The following is a 13,020-nucleotide window of genomic DNA, read 5'->3' as shown; positions in this document are numbered from 1 at the left end:
ATAATCTTTCTATCCAAAGACAAAGCCAACAACAATAAGTCTAGAGTCTAACAAAGGCACGCAGGCCCAAACCATCACAAGGTTCAAGGGATCTATACTGTCTATAGACCACGCTGTCATCTACTCAGCACCTGAAAGAAACACATAAATATATGGGACAACGCCTGGTCAGCGAATGATGCTGGTAACCCACCAATACATGTGAAGTATCATACATAGATAACATATATATACAAAATCATTTCTGAAACGGGATATAGTATATATAAGTTCAAATCCAAGAGTAGAAGTCAAACACAAGACTCTATGCACTCACAGCAAAGATAAGGGAACACATCCCAAGACAACAAGAAGTACAACGACACACAAGAACGGCTCAAGGCGTATTCTACCATCACTTAGTAGAATAACACCCGACATGCACAACACAAGAGAATAAAGACACTACTGTTGGCAACACATGCCTTTGTGACAACACATGTCACAAATAAAGAAACACACAACAATGGCAACACATGCCTTCGTGACATCACCCATCACGAATTGATATGCCTTCCTTATGCCCGGTTCCAACCTTATGGCTACCCCCAACCTTATAGCTAGTTCCAACCTGTACCTCCAGGACCCCTGTACACCAAGTCCAACCTTATTCCTCCGAGGACCGTCGTCACCTCTCCGACAGTCTCCAACAAAACCACCGATTTCATAGTACACGAGGGTACCGATCACACATGGCAACACATGCCTTGGTAACAAATGTTACCCTAAACAAATACGTGAACCTTACACAAAGTTCACAAACTCCATAATCGCATCATGGCCACCACGAGGACCACTGCCGTACCATGGTGACTAATGTCCCATACCATTAATCGTGCAATCCAGGTACAGCCACACACACAACACCATCATAGGAATCAAACAACGGATCACAACGAAGATATGAAACCATACTCAACAAGGAAAGGATCACAATCCGACTCCAACGATGATTAACACAAGTTGTAACACCCCGAAATTTTGAAACTTTTAAAACTTATATAATAAAGGTAATTCCTCATTAAATCCCGAAATCCAACATAAAAGTATGGGGTGCTATGCCACACCTGAGCTAGAGAACTCAGGTGCACAGGATAATTAACTAAAATCCTCAATGATGTCAATACATAAGCATGGCACGCAGGCCAAAAAGGGAAACTAGCTACTCTACGCTCCAGATCTCTAGCGCGCTCCGGTGTCTACTCATCTATGCCTGAAAGCCAAATATATCAGTTCAGCGAGAGATGCCGGTAACCCACTCCAACGCGTTGAAATACAATATAGGTATATATATAGATATAGATATAGGAAAACCATTTTGAAGCAAGAAGATATATACTTAGGAGACTCTAGCTTTTAAAACCGGGAATAGACTCGACAAGTAGGGATAATCACATCAAACAGTAATAAACAGTTAAGTAGAGATAACATCATAAGGAATACTCATCTAAGGTCACAGTTCACTTTTCAATTCAAACACATCATCATTCAATCATCATTCATATCACATAATCGTTGATGGCGCCACGGGACCAATCGCATGCCCCGAACATGAGGGTTAATGCTTATAGCATTAACACGGCCCCGCAGCACCCTACCTCAGTACCGCGATATGAGGGGAGTTGATCGCAACCAACCCTTTGAGAACCGCTGACGAACTCAATGTCGGATCACGATCCGACACACCGCTGACGCACCCAGTCGGTGGACCGCGATCCCCTTTACAAGGGGGGACTTACGACCCTACACACCGTCGATGCGCACAGTCGGTGGACCATAGTGGATCAAGCCCGGCTTACCGCTGAGCTATACTCAGTCGGTGGGCGAAGATCCTCGGAGACTATGGCCATACACACCGCTGTCCCATCATTCGGTGGATCGCAGCCAGCCGTAGCCCTACACACCGCCTGATTACTCAGGTCGGTGGACTACAGCCTTCCTCGGCTTATTGGCCCTACACACCGTCTTGGCGCGTTCAGGTCCGGTGGGTCATAGCACCGAGGCCCATAATTGGACCTGTAGCCCAAGAAGTGAATCAATTTGGCCTTAGCCACTTCTAAGCCTTAGCTCAGGAACAATCCATATGGCCTTCAGCCACTTCCGAACCTTTAGTCCGGAAACAATCCATTCGGTCTTACACCGACTTCCGAACCTTAGTCTGGGAACAATCCATTCGGTCTTCAACTGACTTCCGAACCTTAGTCCGGGAACCACCCAATTGGCCTATAACCAAAATGGGGGATCATGCAACACATAACACATAGGAGCACGTAATAGCATATCGGGAGGGGAAAGACATATAAATAAACTTACGTGTGATCATTCACATACTACGAATAGTCCTAAGGGTTCATACAACTTCCACCTAGGTCAACGGATTACCAATTCAACTAGCATGCAATCCCTAAGACTCACCTAGCCTACGAGTGGAACCCGAAACATCAAACTAGACTCAAGCACGACAAACGGGGTCCGTTGGGACACCACGGGGAATGGGGAACATCAAACGGGGAAGCCGGGGACCCGGGGTGGGGTACGGACCAGCGGGTAGCCGGTGGGTGGGGGTCACCCGCCGGCTGCCCGCTGGAGGGCACTGTTCCGGGCAGCGGGTTGCCGGCGGGCAGTCGGCTGCCCGGTGGCTGCCCGCTGCCGGGCAATGCCCCTTTGGGCAGCGGGTAGGTGGTGGGTTCCCCCACCCCCACCTACCCCCCACTAACTCTTTACTCATATACTCGTCCCGGGAACCTTTGTGGAACCCGAAACCATGCTTAGACACTTTTAAACGCAAATAACGACATCACGTAAGCAATTAACGGATCGAAAGCAAGAATCATGTAGGACTTATCCTATTACGACTTCTAAATATAAACAACACCCGAACATGCGAATTCCCACCCAAATATAAATCAAGAACATCACAATACAAATTCCCAATCCAACCTAGGGCTCTAATCCCACCCAAATTATCAAGAACATATTTTATTATCAAGAAATATCAAGATTCGTCAAGAATCATCATATCATAATCAAGAACTTCTTTTTAACATCAAGATCATCAAGATTATCAAGAAAGCATATAAATCATCCTATCAATCATGCATCAAGAACATAACACAATTATCATAGAAGAATTCAATCAAGACACAAGAATATAGAGGGAGGCCAAGGAAGGAGAATTTAGCGAAGAAAATAGGTTTTGTTGAGACATGGGATACCTCTTAGCCTTAATTAATCATCCCTTGGCTATTAAGGTTCTTCCCTAAGATTTCCATCCGTTTTGATCTCCCTAGGCTTGGTGGTGGGGAGTCCCTTGGGAATTCTTGTGTGGTGATAATTATTGTGGTGTGACTTCTAGGTGCCTCCTATGTCCTTATATATATATTTAGGAGTCCTAATTAGTGTCTGAATGGTATGGGTTTACTAATTCTATTCCTTATAGGATTAAGAGCTTCTTTTAGGGATAAGGGTCCATGGTCCATGGTGGACCATATTAATTAATTAAAGAGAATCCTAATCATAATCTGAATAGTAAAGGTATTTCTTTATTTCTAATAGGCTTATGACTCTATTTTAGGCAAGGGTCCAAGATCCGTGGTGGACCACATTAATTAATTAAAGGGATTTATTATCAAATTAAATCCTTTTTAATTATTATTAATGGAATTAATTAAATAATTAATTCAGGATTAAGGACCGTAACACGGGGTGTTACACAAGTCATCATTCTCAATATGAAAGGACAAACAACGCACACGCTAGCATTTAAACACCGAACTAGCATGCTTATCAAACGGGTAAACCAAACATAGTTCCGAAGAACACACAAGACTCATCACGGTTCAACGAATCACAAGGTTGAACACTTAGCACGATTCAAGACACCAAAACCTACATGGAATCCTACCATATAGTTCTAGACATACGAAACATCAAGAAGTCACTCAAATAGTTCCACAAAAGAACATTGAAAAGTCAAAAGACCAAATACCGAGTCAAAAGAATCACGGGGAACAAATCCCCAACCATCATCAAAATACGTACCCGCGGGAACCTACTCCCACCAGTCATGTACCCCGCGGGTGGGGCTGTAACACCCCCCCCAAACAATACCTATATAAAAGCCTTAACACATGCATATTAAACAACAAAACTAGCACAACGGAAGATAAAACGAAACTGGATAAAAGAAATCCAACGGGGTGTCACGCCACGTCTACCAAACACGGTAAACGCTACGGCAAACAATCTGCAAGTGTATACATCTATCCCAAAACATCAGTCTAACTACATTGGCGCACAGGCCACAAAAGCAAGGATAAAGGTGCTAAGCTACCAGGCACTAGACATCGCGCTCGTCTAAACATCACCTGAAAGATACAAAGATAAACATTGGGACGACGCCCGGTCAGCGATAATGCTGGTAACCCACCAATACTGTTAAGTATCATATATAGATAGATATAAGCCATAAAACCATTTTCGAAACGGAATACATAAGTATATAAGTCAAAAGCCAAGATCAACAGTCAACACAAGACTCATCACTCTCAAAGATAACACGGGAACACATCTCAAACCACAAAGGTTAACCGCGACACAAAGGAATAAGACTCACCCATGGCAACACATGCCCTTGTGACTACATACGTCACAAGAAAGAGAACTCACCACAACGGCTACACAAGCCCTCGTGACATCACCCATCACGAGTTGATATGCCTTCCTTATGCCCTGTTCCAACCTTATGGCTACCCCCGACCTTGTACCTTCATGCCAACCATTACCTCCAGGACCCCTGTACTTCTTAGTCCAACCTTTTCCCTCCTGGGACCGTCGTCCCCCACCAACAATCCACCAACAAGACCACCAATTCATAGTACACAAGGTACCGTACACGGCGAAATACATGCCCGGATAACACATGTTATCCCCCAATCACGTGAACCTTACTCGAAGGAACATATCTCCATAATCACGTCACGGCCACCACGAGGACCGCTGTAATACCTTGGTGACTAGTGTCCCATACCACTAATCATGCAATCCAGGTAAAGCCACACACGCACCACCACTCACACGAGTCAAACAACGGATTACAACGAAGGTATGAAACCATACTCAATCAAGGAATGGGTCACAACCCGACGACAACAACGATGAATAACGCAAGTTATCATCCACCAAACGGAAGGTACAAACAACACACACGCTAGCATTAAGACAATAAACTAGCATGCTTAACAATGGAGAAACTCAAGATAGTTCCGAGGAACACACAAGACACCTCTCGGTCCAACGAAGCACAATGTTGAACACTTAGCATGATTCAAGACACCAAAGTCCTACATGGATACCTACCATATAGTTCTAGACATACGAAACATCAAGAAGACGCTCAAATAGTTCCACAAAAGAACAACGGGAAGTCAAAAGACCAAATACCGAGTCAAACGGATCACGGGGAACAAATCCCGAACAAACACCACAGTGTTCCCCGCGGGTGGACCCACGGGTAGTGCCCCACCCGTGGTCCCGCCCGCGGGAACACATTCCCACAGGGCTTTGTACCCGCGGGTAGGCCGGCGGGTGGTGCCCCGCCCGCCGTTCCGCCCGCGGGAACATTCCTGTTCCACAACAAATCCCTTCGGGGATTTTCTTCTCCAAACACAAATTCAAGTCCAAAACATGCCAAATCTCACCCAACACAACAAAATGACTTGAACCATGGAAAATGCCAAGCAATGGCACAAAGGAACCCTAAACACAAGCTCTAGATATGCAATATCACAAGACAAATGCATAAACCCTCACATTTCATAGCAAAACATATGTAAAATCCAAGAAATCACATATAGGTAAGCAAAATAGGTTTTGTAGAGCATGGGTTACCTCTTGAAGACCAAAAGACTTCACTTTACACCACAACAAGCTCTCCAAGGCTTACTTTCCAAACCCACTTCAAGATTAAACCAAAAGATCATAAAGATCCTACCTTTAAGAAAAGGACAACTAAGATGGAACCAAAAAGACAAGATAAACTTAGATCTTACCCTCCTAGATGCCCAAATAGGTGAAAGGTTGAATCTTGGAAGCAAAACTTGAAATCTTGACAAGGGTCTTAACTTGGCTTGGAGAATAAGCTACACTTCTTTTCTAGAGAGAAGGTAGAACTAATTTCTAAGAATTGTAGGGAATGAAATGAAGAAGTCTTCTAGGTTAGGTTACAATACTAACTCTTGGTGAAAAGACAAGAATACCCTTACTAACCTTTAGAAAGTGTAAGGAACAAGGGAACTCCCCTTAAAGCAAAAGGTACAAGACAACTTAAAGGTTGACTAGTCAAATACTAGTCGTTGAGTATTAAAAATCAGGATTTTAGGAATTAACTCTTCAAATGAAATAGGATTAATTACTCAATTAATCCATGGATTGAAATGTTGATTTTTGGGGTGTCACAGGGGCGGCGGGTGGAGCTCTGCCCGCCGTTCCGCCCGCGGGTACACAACCCTGTACCAAATAATCCCTTCGGGGATTTTTAACACCAAGCTCAAATTCTAGTCCAAAACATGCCAAATCTCACCAAATACAACAAAACGACTTGAATCAAAGGAATAGTCAAGCAATGGCATACATGAACCCTAATAACAAGCACTAGATATGCATTTTCACAGGACAATGCATCAACACTCACATTTTATAGCAAAATCACATGTTGAATCCAATAAATCATCATATAGGTAAGCAAAATAGATTTTTGTAGAGCATGGGTTACCTCTTGTAGACAAAAACCTTCACTTAACACTTCACAAAGCACCTAATAAGGTTCACCTTACACACCCACTTCAAGAACACACCAAAAGATCATAAAGATTCTATCTTTAAGGAAAGACACCTTAGAAAACACTAAAAACACAAGATAAACATAGATCTTACCCTCCTAGATGCTCAAAGGTATGAAAGGTGGAATCTTGACGACAAACTTTGAAGATTTGGTAAAGCTCCAACTTGGCTTGGAAGAAAAACTATCTAACTTTTAGAGAGAAGGAGGAGCTGAAGTTTAGAAAGTGTAAGGGAAAGAATGAAGGGTGTCTTCTAGGTTAGCTTGCATTACTAACATAAGGTGAAATGTCTTGATTACCCTTACTAAAATGAAGAGGTGTAAGGGAACAAGGGAACTACTCACAAAGCTTAAGGTACAACACTTGACTTTGGGTTGACTAGTCAATTACTAGTCCCCGACTATTGAATTTTCAGGAATTTACAGCACGTTTGGTTCACGGAATGAATTTTGAGGTAATAGGAATGTTATTCCATAAGGAATGGAATAGGCAAGGAATAGAATAAGAATTGTATTCTATTGTTTGGTTCGCATAAGGAATAGACTTTAGGAATTATATTACAGTGTTTGGTTGATTTAAGGAATAGAAATGAAATATGTTTTAAAAGACATAAATACCCTTATAAAAATATGTGATGGTGGTGATGGTGGTGGTGGTAGTGGCGGTGGTGGTGGCGGTGGTGGTGATGGTGGTGGTGGTGGTGGCGGTGGTGGTGGTGCTGGGGTGGTAGTGGTGGTTGTGGTGGCGGTGGTGGTGGTGGCGGTGGCAGTGGTGGGGGCGGCGACGGTTGTGGCGATGGTGGTGGTGGTGGTGGTGGCGGCGGTGATGGTGCTGTGGTGGTGGGGGCGGCGACGGTTGTGGTGGTGGTGGTGATGGTGGTGGTGGCGGTGGTACTCCTGGGTGGTGGTTCTGGTGGTTCTGGTGGCGGTGGTGGTGGTGGCGGCGGCGGTGGCAATGGTGGTGGTGGTGATGGTGGTGGTGGTGGCGACGACGACGATGGTGGTGGTGGCGGTGGTGGCGGTGGCAGTGGTGGGGGCGACGGTGGTGGGGGCGGCGATGGTGGTGGTGGCGGCGGCGGCGGCGGTGATGGTGGTGGTGGCGACGACGATGGTGAAATAGGATAAATTTATATATAAAATAAAAAAATTAGGTTAAAGAAAGGGGTAAAAAAGGAAATAGATTGTAAAATCTATTCCTGAGCGTTCAGTAATAGGCTAATACCAGGGGGGGCCCCTAGTAATAGCTATTACCTTATTTGAGGTAATAGGCTATTACCAGGAATATTATTCATGGTAATAGAAATGGTTACCAAACAAAGGAATAGGCCTATTATTGAGAATGCTATGCCATTCCCGGCATATTCCGTGAACCAAACGGGTCATTAAGGAATTAATCTATCAATTGGATTAGGATTAGTTACTTAATTAATCCCTTAATTGAATTTGGATTACGGGGTGTCACATCTTCTCCCCATTCAAAGAAGCTTCATCCCCGAAGCTTTGGTACGACGAATTAGACCAAACGATGAAATGAAACAACAATGTGACAAGAGTGTCAAGAACATCCTTATTTGGTCAAAACTCAAAGGATTCAAAAAGGTACCAACCATAAGCAAGAAGTCGTGTTATTCAAGAGTTGGAAAGAAATAATCAACGGGGATAATGAGCATAACAAACTCTAAACCACACACAACCACCACCAACTTCTATTCAACCACCAAAGTTCTAACCCTCAAACTCCTAACACAAACCACTAAACCAACAAACCAACCAAACAAGCAAGCAAAGCAAACACACAAAGCAAACCACAACAACTAGCAACGGTAGCAACAACTAAAAGATAACACAAGCTAAGGAAAAAGGGTGGACGGGGTTACCACAACACTGAGCTAGAACGACTCGCTCTCAGATCCGTCGGTGTCTTCATCACACTCTTCGTCAGCTCTTCCTCGGCTAGAACTGGCCTCAAGCTGGTCCAACCTCTGGTTAACTGCGACGAACCGCGTCTTCATAAAAGCAAAGCAACTAAACCAACTACCCAAACTACAAGCTAACAACGACGGCAAACAAGAGAGAACAACTAAACGCACAACTGAGCAAACAACTACCAACGAACCTACTAACAAAACAAGCAAGGGACGCAACAAGGTTCCACAATGAAAATGGTCGGCTTGCGAAACGGATGACAAAACTTAAGAGATGGGTTGCAAAAGAGGTTTTAAGCAACAAAGGTGCTTGCCAACTAACCAAAGTTAGAGAAACCAAGGGTTCAAATTAAGGTGGTAAGATAGATATGTTTGGTCACAGCGAAGTTCAACACAAAAACCGTCGGTTAACAAAACGAGAGACAAGACTTAGAGATAGGTTGAGGGTTCACAAAGGTAAGACAAGAAAGAAAGATAAGGTGATAGATAAAAGATTTACCGGAAAGGAAAGCTAACTTCACACCGAGCCTAACTCCTGCTCAAAACTAGCCAACGATCTACTCAAAATGAGACGGTCAGCTAAGGAACAAGCCACAAACATAAACTGGCACCACAAGAACCCTAAACTAGACCACTCGGGATCACAGAACCAGGGTTGCATCTTCAACTGCTCTCCGCTGACTTCTTCAACCAAAGGAAACAAGGTCCACACACGACACAACTTGAGCTCGGCAACCGCTTGAACTTGATCCGTCACCTCCAGAGAAGGCTACAACTGCTAGATCCAAAACACTAGCAAGATGTCCTTCTCTCCGGCTCTTGGGCTAACTTGATGTAGGCTACCAACTTAACACTTGCATTAGCACACCGCCCACAATTCTCTACAAAGCAGCGCTTGAAAACTTCAAAACTTTGGTTTGGATGAAAGGTTCAAAACAAGAACGGTAACAAAGGAGAAATGTAACTCAGGGGAAAGAAGGCTTACAAGAAACGATTCGGTTCGACGGAAAAGATTAGAGTGAAGGGTTTTAGGGTTCAGAAACTCAAGGACCACGTTACTTAGGAGTAGGATCAAAGTCATCAAAGTTGCAACTTAGGAAATAAGGTTGCCACCTTCCACGGAATCGTTAGAAGCGAGGAATACAAGAACGAGGTTCGATTCAAAGGGGAAGAACAAGGTGAGAATTTATGTTCAAAAATTCAAGGACCATGTTGATTAAGAAGAAGAGAATTGTAAATGTAGTTACAACTTAGGGAGTAAGGGATCAAACGGGGTTTAAAGGAGTTGAAAAGAATTTCCCCAAGGAGGATATCCGGTTTAAACTCAAGGAAAAAGTTGATTAGGAAGGGGATCAAGATTTTCAAAGTCACAACTTAGCAAAGATGAGGTCGTAACCTTGAACAGAGTCAAATCAAGAGAGGAACAAGAACGAGGTTTGAAAAGATAGGAAGGATTTCTCGAAAAGGGGCAAGGGATGAAGATCGGTTTCAGGAGATGAAAGGGTTCGCGACTTCCGACGAAACTTTGACTTGGAGCTGATTACAACGGTTGTTGAACAAAAGGACATCTACCTCGACTCGAACGCGGCTTAACTCTTAGACCTTGCCAGATTCCTCCATAAGCTGATGACACTGCCGCGTTGCACAAGATGGTTCGGAAAGAAAACAAGAACAAGGTTCGGAAGAAAAGGATCGCTTGGCAAAAAGGGTGATTGGGTTTCTCTAAAGGAAAGAAGAGATTTACGAGGGTCAAGGGTAACACTCAAACAAGTTAACGCCCGAAGCTAACACGCAGGAAAGGCACAAAGACGAAGGAAGGTGCAACAAAAGGGTACAAGAGCTTACTTCAACGGTTCCCACTTGCATCTGCTTCACGACTGTGGATCTTGTTTTGCCGAGGTCCCGACTTCGTACACAGGTCCTGGTTGCTACTTCCACTTAGCCTATTGTTGCTTCCACTTTGATGCTTACTTCCCGACCGGGGCCTTACACTACCAACTGGTTTTGAGTCCACTGAAGTCTTCTTCTTAACTCTGCACTCAAAGGACCGATGACCCTTCTTGCCACAAGCAAAGCACTCTATCGGTTTCCCAAGACAGTCCACGCCGGGGTGGTCACTTCCACACTTCTTGCAAACGAAGCGCCTTCCCTTAGCCTTGATCTTCCGAATTGACTAGGGAGCCTTTCCTCTTTTAGAACCATCTCTTTGAAAACTTCTTGTTGATTTGGCATCGGTAGGCATCAAACCCCTAACCACAGGTGAAACACTTTCTTCTAGCTTCCTCATACGGTTTTCCCGGATTCCTTTCTGAACTTGTTGTACTCGGTAAAGGTCAGCGACACAACGGTAGGCTTCCTTGGTTTGAGCAGGATAGAACCGCTCGCGTAACTTAACCTTCAGGTCTTCCCAACTGAACTCCGGATCTTGTCTACAAGCTGGTCTTTCAAGCATCCACCACGAATCCGCTTCTTGCCTAAGGTAGAACGTAGTTAACTCCACATGGCGATCCTCTGGGCAGACCACCGCTTCGAAGATCTTGTCAAACATCCGGATCCACTCGTCCAGCACTACGGAATCTTTTTCACCGGCGAAGATCGGGGGACGGAGACTTGAGACTTGGCGTACTACGTCACGATTCCCAATCTGAAGAGGGTGGTTGTTGAGGAGGGCGTTGCTTAGCGTCTGGGTGATCTGCGTCAGTTGATGAAGGCTTTGAGCTAACTGCTCGTTGGTGACTGCTTCTGAAAACCTTGCACGACGTCTCGATGGTGTCATCCTTGACTTCCACAGCAACAGCACGATAACGGGAGGAAACTTAGGACGCGCACCCTTACCTGGTGCCTTAACAATAGAGAACCAAAGATAATAGGAAAACAAAGCACAGAAAACACAACAGAAAATGACACAAGAACTCACAACCTCACCGCGCGTCCTAAAGTCCTAAGTCCTAAACACTTAGACTCTTAAGGCCGCTTAGGGTCTCAAACCACACTTAACTGCTTAAAAGTCTAGACCCTAACATCCTAGGCTCTGATACCAACTGTAACACCCCCGATTTCAATACCAAATTAAACCTTAAACATGCAGATAATTCTAACCATAAAAGCATACACAGCGGAAGACTTAAGCATGAAATAGATGGAAAACGTAGAGTGCTATGCCACGCTCACACAACGGTGAACGCACAGGCATAAACATCTGCAACATAATCTATCAATCCCAAAAACAAAGTCACAACATAAGCCTAGATTCTAAACAAAGGTACGCAGGCCCAAACCATCATAAGGAAAAGGGGATCTACTCTATCTGCCTCTAAACCGCGCTCTCATCTACTCAGCACCTGAAAGAACACAGATATATATGGGACGACGCCCGGTCAGCGAATGATGCTGGTAACCCACCAATACATGTGAAATATCATATGTAGATAGTTTATATATATAAAATCATTTGCGAAACAGGATATAATATATATCAATTTCAAAAGTAGAGATCAACACAAGACTCTATGCACTCACAATAAAGATAAGGGAACACATCCCAAGACATCAAGAAGTACAATGACACTCAAGAATGGCTCAAGGCGTAAACTACCATCACACAGTAGATTATCACCCGACATGCATAACGCAATAGAATAAGGACACAACCATTGGCAATACATGTCTTTGTGACAACACAGGTCACAAATAGAGAAATAAACAACAACGGCTACACAAGCCTTCGTGACATCACCCATCACGAATTGATATGCCTTCCTTATGCCCGGTTCCAACCTTATGGCTACACCCAACCTTATAGCTAGTTCCAACCTGTACCTCCAGGACCCCTGTACACCAAGTCCAACCTTATTCCCCCGAGGACCGTCGTCCCCACTCTGACAATCTCCGATCCAACAATACCACCGATTTCATAGTACACGAGGGTACCAATCACACATGGCAACACATGCCTTGGTAACACATGTTACCCTTTAACAAATACGTGAACCTTACACATAGGTCACAAACTCCCTAATTGCGTCATGGCCACCACGAGGACCACTGCCGTACCTTAGTGACTAATGTCCCATACCATTAATCGTGTAATCTAGGTACAGCCACACACACCACACCACAATGGGAATCAATCAACAAGGAATGGATCACAATTCGACTCCAACGATGATTAACACAAGTCATCATCCATAAAAGGAAAGGACAAACAACACACACGCT

Source organism: Ipomoea nil, unplaced genomic scaffold, assembly GCF_001879475.1.
Source record: "Ipomoea nil cultivar Tokyo-kokei standard unplaced genomic scaffold, Asagao_1.1 scaffold3415, whole genome shotgun sequence".
NCBI classification, from domain to species: domain Eukaryota; kingdom Viridiplantae; phylum Streptophyta; class Magnoliopsida; order Solanales; family Convolvulaceae; genus Ipomoea; species Ipomoea nil.
This window is presented reverse-complemented; position numbering follows the sequence as displayed.